General features: G+C 47.0%; 1 protein-coding gene across 8 annotated transcripts in view; it reads right to left on the bottom strand.

Moving 5' to 3' along the window:
- IP6K1 (inositol hexakisphosphate kinase 1) overlaps positions 1-11,200 on the bottom strand; it is a 96,824-nt gene that overhangs the window by 49,571 nt on the left and 36,053 nt on the right. For 2 of the 8 annotated variants that reach the window (XM_025205782.1, XM_025205783.1), the window contains exon 4: positions 9,367-9,595. The exons of the other annotated variants lie outside the window; for them this stretch is intronic. The gene's annotated coding sequence lies outside the window, so the exon portion shown is untranslated. The remainder of the gene's footprint in view (positions 1-9,366; positions 9,596-11,200) is intronic. 8 annotated transcript variants of the gene reach the window in all.

The raw sequence follows: 11,200 nt of genomic DNA, 5'->3' as shown, positions 1-11,200 counted from the left end.
GCGTGGGGGGTGGGGGGGGGGAAGGAGAGCTTATCATACTGGCATATACATCAGCTGAAGCAATGCAACAGTTTTGCCTGTGTAGGTGTGGACACTCCTACACAGGTATAATGAATCGTGTTCAAAGTTTACAGCAAACATCTGTATAGCAGCAAACAGACTAAAAAACTGCATTAGTTTAGTGTAACCTGTGTGAAACTAGTATAATTTAAGTCTGTCCATGCCCTTAGTAACCAAAGGGCAGTTTTCAACTCTCTCCTGGAAAGATTGTCCAACACAGGATGCATCTACATGAGATGTTTTAATGTGCAGCAGACTAGTTTGCTGTGCAGAAAAGCATCACTATCTACATGTGCACGGCAATTAGGGCACAGTAGACTAGGCACAGTTTACTGCACTGCCAGATAGTCCCATCAGATACAAGTGGTATCCAGCAGCGCAATAAATTACTGCAATTAAATGGGCATGTAGATGGCGACATTGGTATTAGTCTACTCTGGCTCAAATTGAGCCGGAGTATACTCAGTTGCTTTAATTGCACATGTAGATGTGCCCACAGAGGAGCAGACTTTTGTACCCAAAAGACGACGACTTTTATACTTTGTATGCACGTGAAAAACAGATGCAGGATAGTTATGGCCCTTGGCCTCACATTAATTCTGGGAACATAATACAAAAGCTGATATGGAATTTAATTAATAATTAAAATATGGGAATTTAACTAATGCCAATCAACATGATTTTATACATAAAAAGCCTTGTTAAACAACACCAATTTAATTATTTGAGGCGATCACAAGTCTGGTTAATAAAGGTAGCTGCATAGATATGACTGGTAAGGCTCTTTGGTTTAGCCCCACATGAGATTTGCTTTAAAACACCATTATTATATGAAGTCAATAAATCACAATAATTAAAAAGAAGACAAATGACAAATCTCAAAAAGGTACCTGTCAATGGAGAAATATATGGGAATATTTCTAGCTGGAGTCCACAGGCCCAAAGCTATGCATTAGTATCAGTGATTTGAGATTCAACATAAAATCACCACTAATAAAATTTGTGGATGAGAAGTCAACAGAATGGTAAATCATGACACTGACAGAGCATTCATTGATGGGGCATATAGACAGAGGTAACTGTGCTCCAAGTACCTTTTAAAGCAGTCAAAAAAAGTGTGAGGGGGTGAGGAATGAATGTATGTGGCACATAGTGGAGAGGTACCTGGGGAGGCAGATGTTAGGCAGGTTATAATGTGTCATAAATCCAATGTCTATATTTAGTCCATTATTTTTTTGTATCCAGGAGGTTGATTAAGTTCATAGGCTCATCTGTGAAGTTTTTTGTGACTTGTGAGGTGGCAGTGTGAAAAAACTTCCTCTTGTTAGTTTTAACCCTACTACATCATTTACTTTCCTAGCACCATCTAGTTTTTTGTAAACCTTTATGTCTCTCTTCATGCATTTCTTTTCCAAGATGAAAAATCTTAGCCTATTTAGTTTCTTCCTCATATTGACTAGTCTCTTCCTGATATTGACTGCCCTCCATGTTCCTGTTCATCCTTGTTGGCATTTTATGTAGCTTTTCTAGTTCTTCTGTATCTTTTTTGAGGTGTGCATTGAGCACCAGGGGAGGGGGGGTGCGAGACAGGACACCAAAACTGCATACAGTACACAGGATGCAGATTATACTATGAGATTTATAAAGGGACATAATCATATTCTGTTTTGTTTATAATTGTCTTCTTAATAAAGCCTAACATTTATTTGCCTTTTTGACTGTTGCTCCAAGATTTTTCGTGTGTCAATGTATGTAAAATGTATTTTGAATGATTTTTCCCAAGTTGATTTTGGAGCAATAGCATCCAAACAGTCTGAAGAAGTCACTTCGGTAACACAGTCATTTAACACTTTTAGGGTATGGACAAACATGCACTTGGAACAGTTTCAAAAAGGACAACGTGGGAGGGACCTGATGCAGCTGTATGGAAGACGGCCACCTCCAGAGCCAATTGTTGCACTGCTGAGGCAACTTCCCCAGTGCAGCTGGGGAACAGATACAAGGTTCTAGCATCACTGGAGGAGAGAGTAACAGAGGAAGCCACCTCCACAACCACCACCACCACAACCACCAGCATGCAGACTAAGAGACAACCAGACAGCTGGAAGAAGAGACGCCTAGTTGTCGTAGCGGGCAACTCCCTCCTGAGGGGAATGGAGGGAGTCATCCGTCACCTAGATCACGTGGTATGGGAGGTATGTTGCCTGCCCAGAGCCCGGATCCAAGACGTCACTGCAAGGATTCCTGACTTCATTAGGCCCTCCGACTACTATCCCATTGTCCTCAACCACATGAGAACAAATGATACGGCCTGGAGTAGTCCAGGCCAGATCATGAATGACTACAAGGCTCTGGGGGCCAGGTTTCAAAGCTCAGGGGTGCAGGTGACCTTCTTGTTGATCCACCCAGTCAGTGGTCATGGTCCGCATCGAGACAGCTGTATTAGGGAATTCAACATGCAGCTCCAGAGCTGGTGTCATTGTGCAGGTTTTGGCTTCCTTGACCATGGTCCATACTTCCAGGAAAGAGGCATGCTGGAACGAGACAGCTTCTCTCTCTCTTCAGAAGGTAAGAGTCTGTTCTCTTACAGGTTGGCTGATCTCCTGTGCAGGGCTTTAAAGTAGGTTCATCGGGGGATGGAGATGCAGAAGATGAAGAAAACCTAGGAGCAAAGGACCAAGAGCCACGCACTGGAAAAGTCCACATAAGTATTGCAGGGTCCAATAGGCATCAGCACAGAGGGGTACCAAGGGCACCCATCAGGGGGCTTAAATGTCTCTATACTAATGCTAGGAGCATGGAGAACAAGCAGGAGGAATTCACACTCCTGCTTGCAAACAAAGACTTAGTTAAACTAACTGAAGCCTGGTGGGCCCCTACCCATGATTGAGCAGAGGGCTATAGGCTGCATAGACATGATAGAGCGGGGAAAGGGGGGGGGGGCTTACTGGATTTGGTGTTCGTTACAGGGGACAACCTGGTGGAAAAATCTGTGGATACAGGGTAATCTAGGAGATAGTGACCACCAGTTGCCGGAATTCACTATCCGTCGAAAGGTAGGAAAGATAACAAGTAGGGCAGAAGTGCTAGACTTCAAAAAGGCTAACTTCAATGAGCTCAGGAGGTTAGTAATTGAGGTGCTAAAGGACAAGAGCCTTGGTGAGGTGGGAGTCTAGGAAGGGTGGTCGTTCCTGAAGGGAACGATCCTTCAGGCACAAAAGGAGACAATCCTATTGCACGTAAAGGGTGATAAGGGGGCCAGGAAAACCTCTTGGCTGAACAAGGAAATCTAAGAAAACCTAGGGATGAAAAAAAAAAAAAAAGACATACAGACTGTGGAAGTGGGAGTAGTCACCAAGGAGAAATATACTTATTTGGCTCGCATTTCCAGGGAGTCCGTAAGAAAGGCCAAAGCAGCAATGGAACTCAGGATGGCAACAAAAATTAAGGACAACAAAAAGTCCTTTTCAGTTATATAGGGAAGAAAAACAGGGTACAAGGTAACGTAGGACCCCTACAGGACAGGCCAGGGCAATTAGTAACAGATGGGTGGGACAAAGCTGAGCTCTTCAATGAGTTTTTTCATCAGTATTCCTGAATACAGAGAGAGACATATCACCAAACTGGACTATGGACAGGCACAGGGGGGACACTGTGCCTTTGGAGTCAGTTAACAGCCAGATTTTCCCAGCTCTTGATGTTGGCATCTACTTTCTTGATGGGGCACAGAGGATAGGGCACTTTCTAAGGACACAGAGGATAGGCTCGTGTCTATGCCTTCAATGTGTCCTTGTAGCATTTCTTTTGGCTTCTAGAAGATCTCAGGCTGTAGCTAAGCTGGAAGTCAAGTCAGGGATTTGCACACAATGTCCAGTCCAGTGAAGTTGGTGCTTGAGGATCACTGAGTCAATGTTGGTAACACTGGCTTCAGCAAGAATGCTGGTGTTCGTGCAGTGATCTTCCTATTTGGTGCAGAGGACTGAAAAAGGAATGGGGCACATCCAATGACTGCTTTGTGAATCAAAAGAGCTTTTTACTAAATAGTTATAACAGTTTAAAAAAAATTGTGATTAAAGTGAATTACAAGGAAGTTGGGAAATTGCTTTATTGTGTTTTTATTGTTCACAATCTCTGGAAAAACATCAAGATCCAGGTTTTCAGTGAAGTCGTCATCCTCACTCTCCTCTACAAATGTGAAACATGGGTGACCCAACGCTGTCATCTCAAGAGCCTGGAGAGGTATAACCAACCATGCCTCTGGAAAATCCTCTGCACCAAATAGGAAGATCACCGCACAAACACCAGCATCCTTGCTGAAGCCAGTTTTACCAACATTGACTCACTTGACATTGTGTGCAAATCCCTGACTTGACTTCCAGCTTAGCTACAGCCTGAGATCTTCTAGAAGCCAAAGGAAATGCTACAAGGCACTGAAGGCATAGACACGAGCCTATCCTCTGTGTCCTTAGAAAGTGCCCTATCCTCTGTGTCCCATCAAGAAAGTAGATGCCAACATCAAGAGCTGGGAAGACCTGGCAGCTAACTGACTCCAAAGGCACCAGAACCACAACCAGCAGCAGACCACTTCAAGGTAAAGTACTTGTCCTCAAAGCAGAGAAAGAGTGAAAGAAGAAAAAGGAAAGAAATCCTGGCTTACAGCCTACTCTGGCCAGCAGAAAGAACTACAACTTCTGCAGAAGGACCTGTGACTCAAAGATTGGACTTTTAAGTCACCTCAAGACCCATAAATAAGCCATAGCAGAGATCGTCCTCAAATTGAGGAACTGTCGCTGAGAACAAGAAAGTGATTTACAAGCTGGTTTATGGAAAATAGGGATGCTCTGTCAATTGGAGGCTAGGCGAGGGAAGAGGCTGGCACTCAACCAAACTGTGGCTTGTCAATACTGATGCTTACCCTCTATGGGTGCTGGTGGGACAGGGGTGTTGGTGTTGAGTAGCCCTTGAACTGGGGTATAGTTCTGTAAGGCTGCTGCCAGAAGCCCTGGGCCAGAGGTTGCACAGCTGAGAGCTGGAAAGGGTAGCTCTCCCCATGGCACATCACAGGCCTGGGGGGCTGATCAGGAAAACCATAGCCTTAGTGAGATACCAGTTCAAGTTGAGGACACCAGATCTGGATCTTTCTGGTGGAGGCTGCTGTGAGTAATACTGCCCCTGTTGAAACTACTGCTGGCGCTCAATGCTTTTTGTCTACCTGCTGAGCATGGCTAAAGGCCTACTGGGTGTCTCTCCATCCAGATGGTATCCATCAGCATCTCCATAGCATTCCTCCTGGCCTGGAACATAGCTGTGCACTTGCCTTGGGAGATGCCTTGCCTCACCAGGTCAGCATACCAGTCCTTGTGAAACTCCATCCTGAACCTCAACTCAACAGCTCCAATTTTCCTGATGCCACTAGCTCACTCAGCATCTCCTTGCTCCATCTTTTCCTCCTCCTATGTTGGGAGATTCTTTGCACTATGATCTTTAGCTCAGGGTTTGGGGCCTCTGTGCCTACTGCTGTGGGAGCTCCACTTAAGCAGGTGTTGAAACGACAGTAAGGAAATAAGCCACCTTTTGTTAAATGTTGGTGACATGGAGATAGTATTCTGCAGATGAACTGTTTAGATCAGCTGTAGGCAACCCCTCTCTATGTGCTCTCCAGTTGTTGGAGGAGATGGTTTTGTCCAAAGACCTAACCTTCTGGAGAAGGCAAGCCTGCTTTGGTGACTCTATGGAAAGAAGAGGGATTCCTTTCAACACAAAGTCTTGGAAGACAGAGTATTTCAGAGAAAATGTTAATACCTATCCCCAAACAATTCGGAGTCAATAAAGAGAATGTCATTTACTCCCTCCTGGCCTAGGGAGCATAACGAAACCCATACAGCAGTTGCAAACACCACACAAGACTTATAGGCTCAAGGTACCCCACCCATTACAGCTGCCTGCTTCCAGAGAACCCTGGCTCATGGCCTCCACTGAACTCTGGAAGTGACCCAAAACAACTAGCTGAGACATCTTCACAGTCTCCTGCACCCCTGGGTCTGACCCCCCACCCACCAAATCCCAGACATTAACTGGATCTTCAGGTGCCCACCTGCTGCCACCACAGAGAAGGAAGGAAGCCAGCTTGAGCTGCAGCCAACAAACTGTTTCCGGGACATTTAGAGCCATTTAAGCAATCAGGAAATATCTGAAAGAACCTGACTGTAGGACTGGCCTTTGTGCTGTGAAAAATGCAAGTCACCCCATTCACGCCCCACTCCCTACACACTGCCACCTGATCAGGCAAGGAAAGAGAGCGAGGGGGTTGGGCAGAGAGTTACTGTGCCAGTGTTCATAGATTCATAGATGTTAGGGTCAGAAGGGACCTCAATAGATCATCGAGTCCGACCCCCTGCATAGGCAGGAAAGAGGGCTGGGTTCAGATGACCCCAGCTAGATGCTTATCTAACCTCCTCGTGAAGACCCCCAGGGTAGGGGAGAGCACCACCTTCCTTGGGAGCCCGTTCCAGACCTTGGCCACTAACTGTGAAGAAGTTCTTCCTAATGTCCAATCTAAATCTGCTCTCTGCTAGCTTGTGGCCATTATTTCTTGTAACCCCCGGGGGCGCCTTGGTGAATAAAACCACCAATTCCCTTCTGTGCCCCCGTGATGAACTTATAGGCAGCCACAAGGTCGCCTCTCAACCTCCTCTTGCAGAGAACAAGTTACAGGATGGGGGAACAAGTTCTCTCCTGTTGTTCCCCCATCCTGTGTTCAATGGTGTCATAACCCAATGATTTTTAGTGCCTCGGCACATTGGAATTTTTCCGCCACATGGAGCTTTCTTTGCACGGTGGATTTCTCAGCTGCAGAGAGAAATCCCGGGTGCAAAGAGCTCCCGCCACACACATGCAAATCCGTACCCCATTACTGGCTGATTCTAAATTATTCCTACGTGGCGGCTAGCAATTGGCTCGCTAGCTGTATAAAAGGTTAGAGCAGCTTCCGTCCAAGTTGGAGGACTCCACATCCATCTCGTGGAGAACTCTAAGCGCGCTGTGGAGCCTAGCAAACTCCGCGTGTGTCTTGGAGGAGGATATAGGGGCCTGATCAGCTCTTAGCCACTCCCCATCATAGTGTGAATTTGACATATCCCCCGTGTAAAGCGTTCGCGGAGTCGTACATCGACGACTCATCTCAGTTTGGTTCGGAAGAGATCTCACTTGTGTTTGTTTGTGTGCAACTGCAACTCAAGCAAGTTTCCTTCCTGCACTGTGACCATCAGCAGTGTAAGTAAAGCTTTCTTTATAAAAACCAATATGCTGTCTCGCCTCTCCATCCATCAGCCCACCTGACGTTCGCTTAATTAACCAGCGTTTCCCTCGGTCAGCTCCACCTGGCCGAGACAAATGGCTCCTGTGTTCAGTGTGTATAGTGTGTGAAACTGATCCTATCCTCTGTGCCCTTAGAAATTTTTGCCCTACTGTGAACTGCTATGATCTGTCACTGTTGGGAGGCTGGTCATAGGAGGGTTGCAGCCTGCTTGTGAGCACAGTTTTTTCTTCCCCCCCAGCCTCCCCAAACCACTGCATTACATGAGATGGGTAGCCTTACAAAATAAAAGCATTACCTTGGCTAATTACTCTTCTTTTTTCCCTTGAATGAGCAATCTCTTTTGCTCTACAGTTGAGGGGGAGTTACTCTGGGGTAGAAATGTGAGGTTCCAGGGCAGGTGGCCTTGGGTACTTATTTGAGACTTTCTGGGTAGTCATCAGTGTGGGGAGGGGAAGAGAGTGGTGGCAGTGGCAATGTTCCAATGAAGAAAGCAGAGTAGATTTGTACCTTACAGATTAACTCAGTGCCGTCCAAATGGTGGCCCCATGGGCCACATGCTGCCTGTGGGCTCCTCACAAGGCCTCACTGCCCTTGCCCCCACTACTGCTCCTACTGTGACAGTTGAGTACTTTGAGCTCCCTCACACTCCTCTACCTTCTATTTCCTACCCCCACTCCTGGGAAAAGAGTATAGCAGCAGGAGCAGGACAGGGTGCCCGTGCTGCAGATACAGCAGGGGAGGGGACTGGGGTGCCCACACTGCAGGTGGGTGCATGGCTGAGTGGAGAGGATGCTGCATGTGTGATGGTGGCAGCAGAGCTACCTATGCTGCAGGGAAACAAGAGTGGGGAGGGTTCCCCACATGGCATGCACAGGTAGAATCAGAGGGGGAGCTAGGCTGCCCACACTGTACACAGGATGGGGGAACAAGTTACAGGATGGGTGAACAAGTTAAGCCACCTGTGCTATAAGCATGGCTCCTAGGACTGCGGTCTGGTCTGTGCACATGTCCCGCAACTGCCCAGAAGTTGGACAGACCTGGAATAACTACATCAGAGATGTATATGCAAAGCTTGGCTAACCCAATCAATGAGAAGTGGCCTTGAAAAAAAAAAAAAAGGGAAGTGATGGATTCTGGGGGATTACCTGGGGTTTCATTTTCTCTCTGTTTATTTCATGCTTTCATGACTGCCCATCCAGCAGTCAGAGGCATGGTCAGGAGTGTCCAAAGACAGGGTTGGGGAGCAGGTGGTAGGAGTCACTCCTAAGCAGCTTGTCCAACCAATCAGCAGCAGCAGGGGAATGGTGGAGCAATGCCCAAAGCGTTAGCCACTGTAGCCCTCTCAACAACCAAGGAAGGGGGGCAGAGAATGTAAGGGAAGAGTCCTTGTTGCTTTCTTACCACCTCAGAGGTAGAGGAGGGGAACAGTTGCTGTTAACCCCTTCAGGGAGCAAAACAAAAGGCTAAGCTGCCCATTGGTGAATTACGTGACAACTGTCAGCAACATCCGCAAACACCACTCTGGGGTGGGCATATACCCTCTTTTCCCAAAACTAGATTCATTTATGCCCTTTGAAGTAGATCTGGTTGCTATTATGGTCTGGAGGGAAGCATTAATCCTCCCTGTAACAGCCCCATGAAGACCCAAGTCCCAAAACAGCAGATCATAACATAGTATGTTAGCACCTCCCCCACAAACTCTCTGAACATGCTACTCACAAAGCTAGCACTCTGATCCCCAAATGACAGCTTCCAACTGGAACCCCACCCTTGAGCGATTCAAAACAAATATGCTTTTCTTGGCTTCAAACACCCTAAAAACCATATCTCCCCAGGTAGGTCAATTCAGGGTTACCCATGTTCCTATTAAGTGAAAATGTGCTCCCTCCCCCCAAGCCTAATTATATCAGAGGTCTCTGTGTCGGGGTGGAGATGAGGGTGGGGTAGAAACACTGGTGGTGTCACAGTGCTAAACTGCTGAAACTTACCAGGTGGCTGTCCTTGTTGTCTGCGTCTCCTAGCAGCTGGCTCCCAAGAATAAGGAGAAAAGAGGGCTGGCTTGTTGCAGGCAGGTGTGTGTACTGAAGGGGGTGGGCAGGGGTGAAAACAGGAAAGAGGTCATTCACCAGTAGTGGCAGGAAAACAGCTGGCAGAAGTGTTGCAGGAATATTGGTCTATGAGGACAGAAGAATGATGGGGCACAATACACAGACTGGCCTGTAGGGATGAGATTGCAGAGATGGTCAGTCAGTTATAGTGCTGTCATGATTGGACAGATGGTAAGTCTTTCAGTTAGAGCTCCTGAACAGAAGGGACTCCCCAAAGTCATCCTAACCCTCTTGTGACTGGTTCTCAACTGTGACAGCAGAGACCAAAGTCCTCCTGCACCTCCCAGTCAGAACTGTTTCAGGCCTTGGTTAACTTCAGGGTTGACACAAAGCAGAGATCTATTCAGTCACTGCCAGACAGAAGCTACAATAGGTCCTTGCATTAGGAGCATGTCACTCTCCAAACACCTAAGATGCAACTGGTGTTGCGAGTCTTCTTATGTGTTCAGTACTTTGAACTTGGCACAGCTCTGGTGCCAGTCACAACTGTGTTCCCAAGAAACTATTTCAGAGGCTACATGCTCATAAACAACCTGGTTGCAGTGGTGCATCCTTAGTGAGTGCCAGGTTTTCTCATCACGCCAGAGAGCAAAGAGGTCCAGTACCTCTGTCTACCTCCAGTTAGTGGAGTGCCTTATAAATGCAGCAGAGGATAGTGCTGCTAACGTTCTCAATGTAAGCCAACACATTCCAAGGGGTCTTCACCCAGTTCTGGTACAAAAGATGCCAAGTGCTTCAGATGAGGGTCCAGCAAAATGAGGGTATAGCACATTTTGACAACTGGCTGTAAACAAGCGAGGTCAGACAGATCCTGTGACCCAGGAGGAGCCTGTTTGGTGAGTCACACAGGTGACTTCTCACAGCATGGGAGGTGAGTGGGGGGGCAGAAAGCACTGCGGGATGCTGGAGGACTGATCAGTTATGCTGGAGGGTGCATACATAATATGAAGCAATTTACACTAAAGCATTTCAAAGTTGTTCCTGTTTTTTTCAGGGTCATAGAAGGTAAGCTGGAAGAGACCTCGGAAGATCATTGGGTCCAAACCCCCTGCACCAAGCAGAAAAAGACAACTAGGGTCAAGTGACCCCAGCAAGGTGACTGTTCAGTCTCCACTTGAAGATTTCCAGGGTAGGTGATTGCACCACCTCTGGAGGGAGCTTATTCCACAGTCTAGACATCCTGACTGTAAAGAGGTTTTTCCTAATGTTGAGCCTGAATCAGTCTTCCAGGAGTTTGTGGCCATTACTCCTGGTTTTCTCCTCAGGTTCCCTGGTGAACAGTTGCTCACTGAGCCATTGATGTACTCCCCTAGTATAGCGAGCGGTAAGCTGCTACCAGGTCCCCTCTCAGCCTTTTTTTCTTCAGGTTGAAGAGTCCCAGATCCCTCAGCCTTTCCTCATATGGCTTGCCGTGTAAGACACTGATCATACAGGTGGCTCTTCTTTGGACTCTCTCAAGCTTGTCCATGTCCTCATTAAAGTGTGGTGCTCAGAACTGGATGCAGTACTCCAGCTGCAGTCTCACCAGTGCTGAGTACAGGGGAAGAATCACTTCCTTGGTTTTGCTGGAGATGCATCGATTGTTGCATGCCAGAGTATTATTTTCCCTACTGGTTACAGCATTGCACTGCCGGCTCATATTCATATTGTGGTCTATTATTACCCCCAGATCCCTTTCATTTGTGGTGTCAGTCAGTTTGGTGTTGCCAAACCT

The sequence above is a fragment of the Alligator sinensis genome, unplaced genomic scaffold, assembly GCF_000455745.1.
Source record: "Alligator sinensis unplaced genomic scaffold, ASM45574v1 scaffold467_2, whole genome shotgun sequence".
In the NCBI taxonomy this organism is placed as follows: Eukaryota; Metazoa; Chordata; order Crocodylia; family Alligatoridae; genus Alligator; species Alligator sinensis.
Note: the sequence above shows the minus strand (reverse complement) of the source record. Positions and strands in the feature narration are given on the sequence as shown.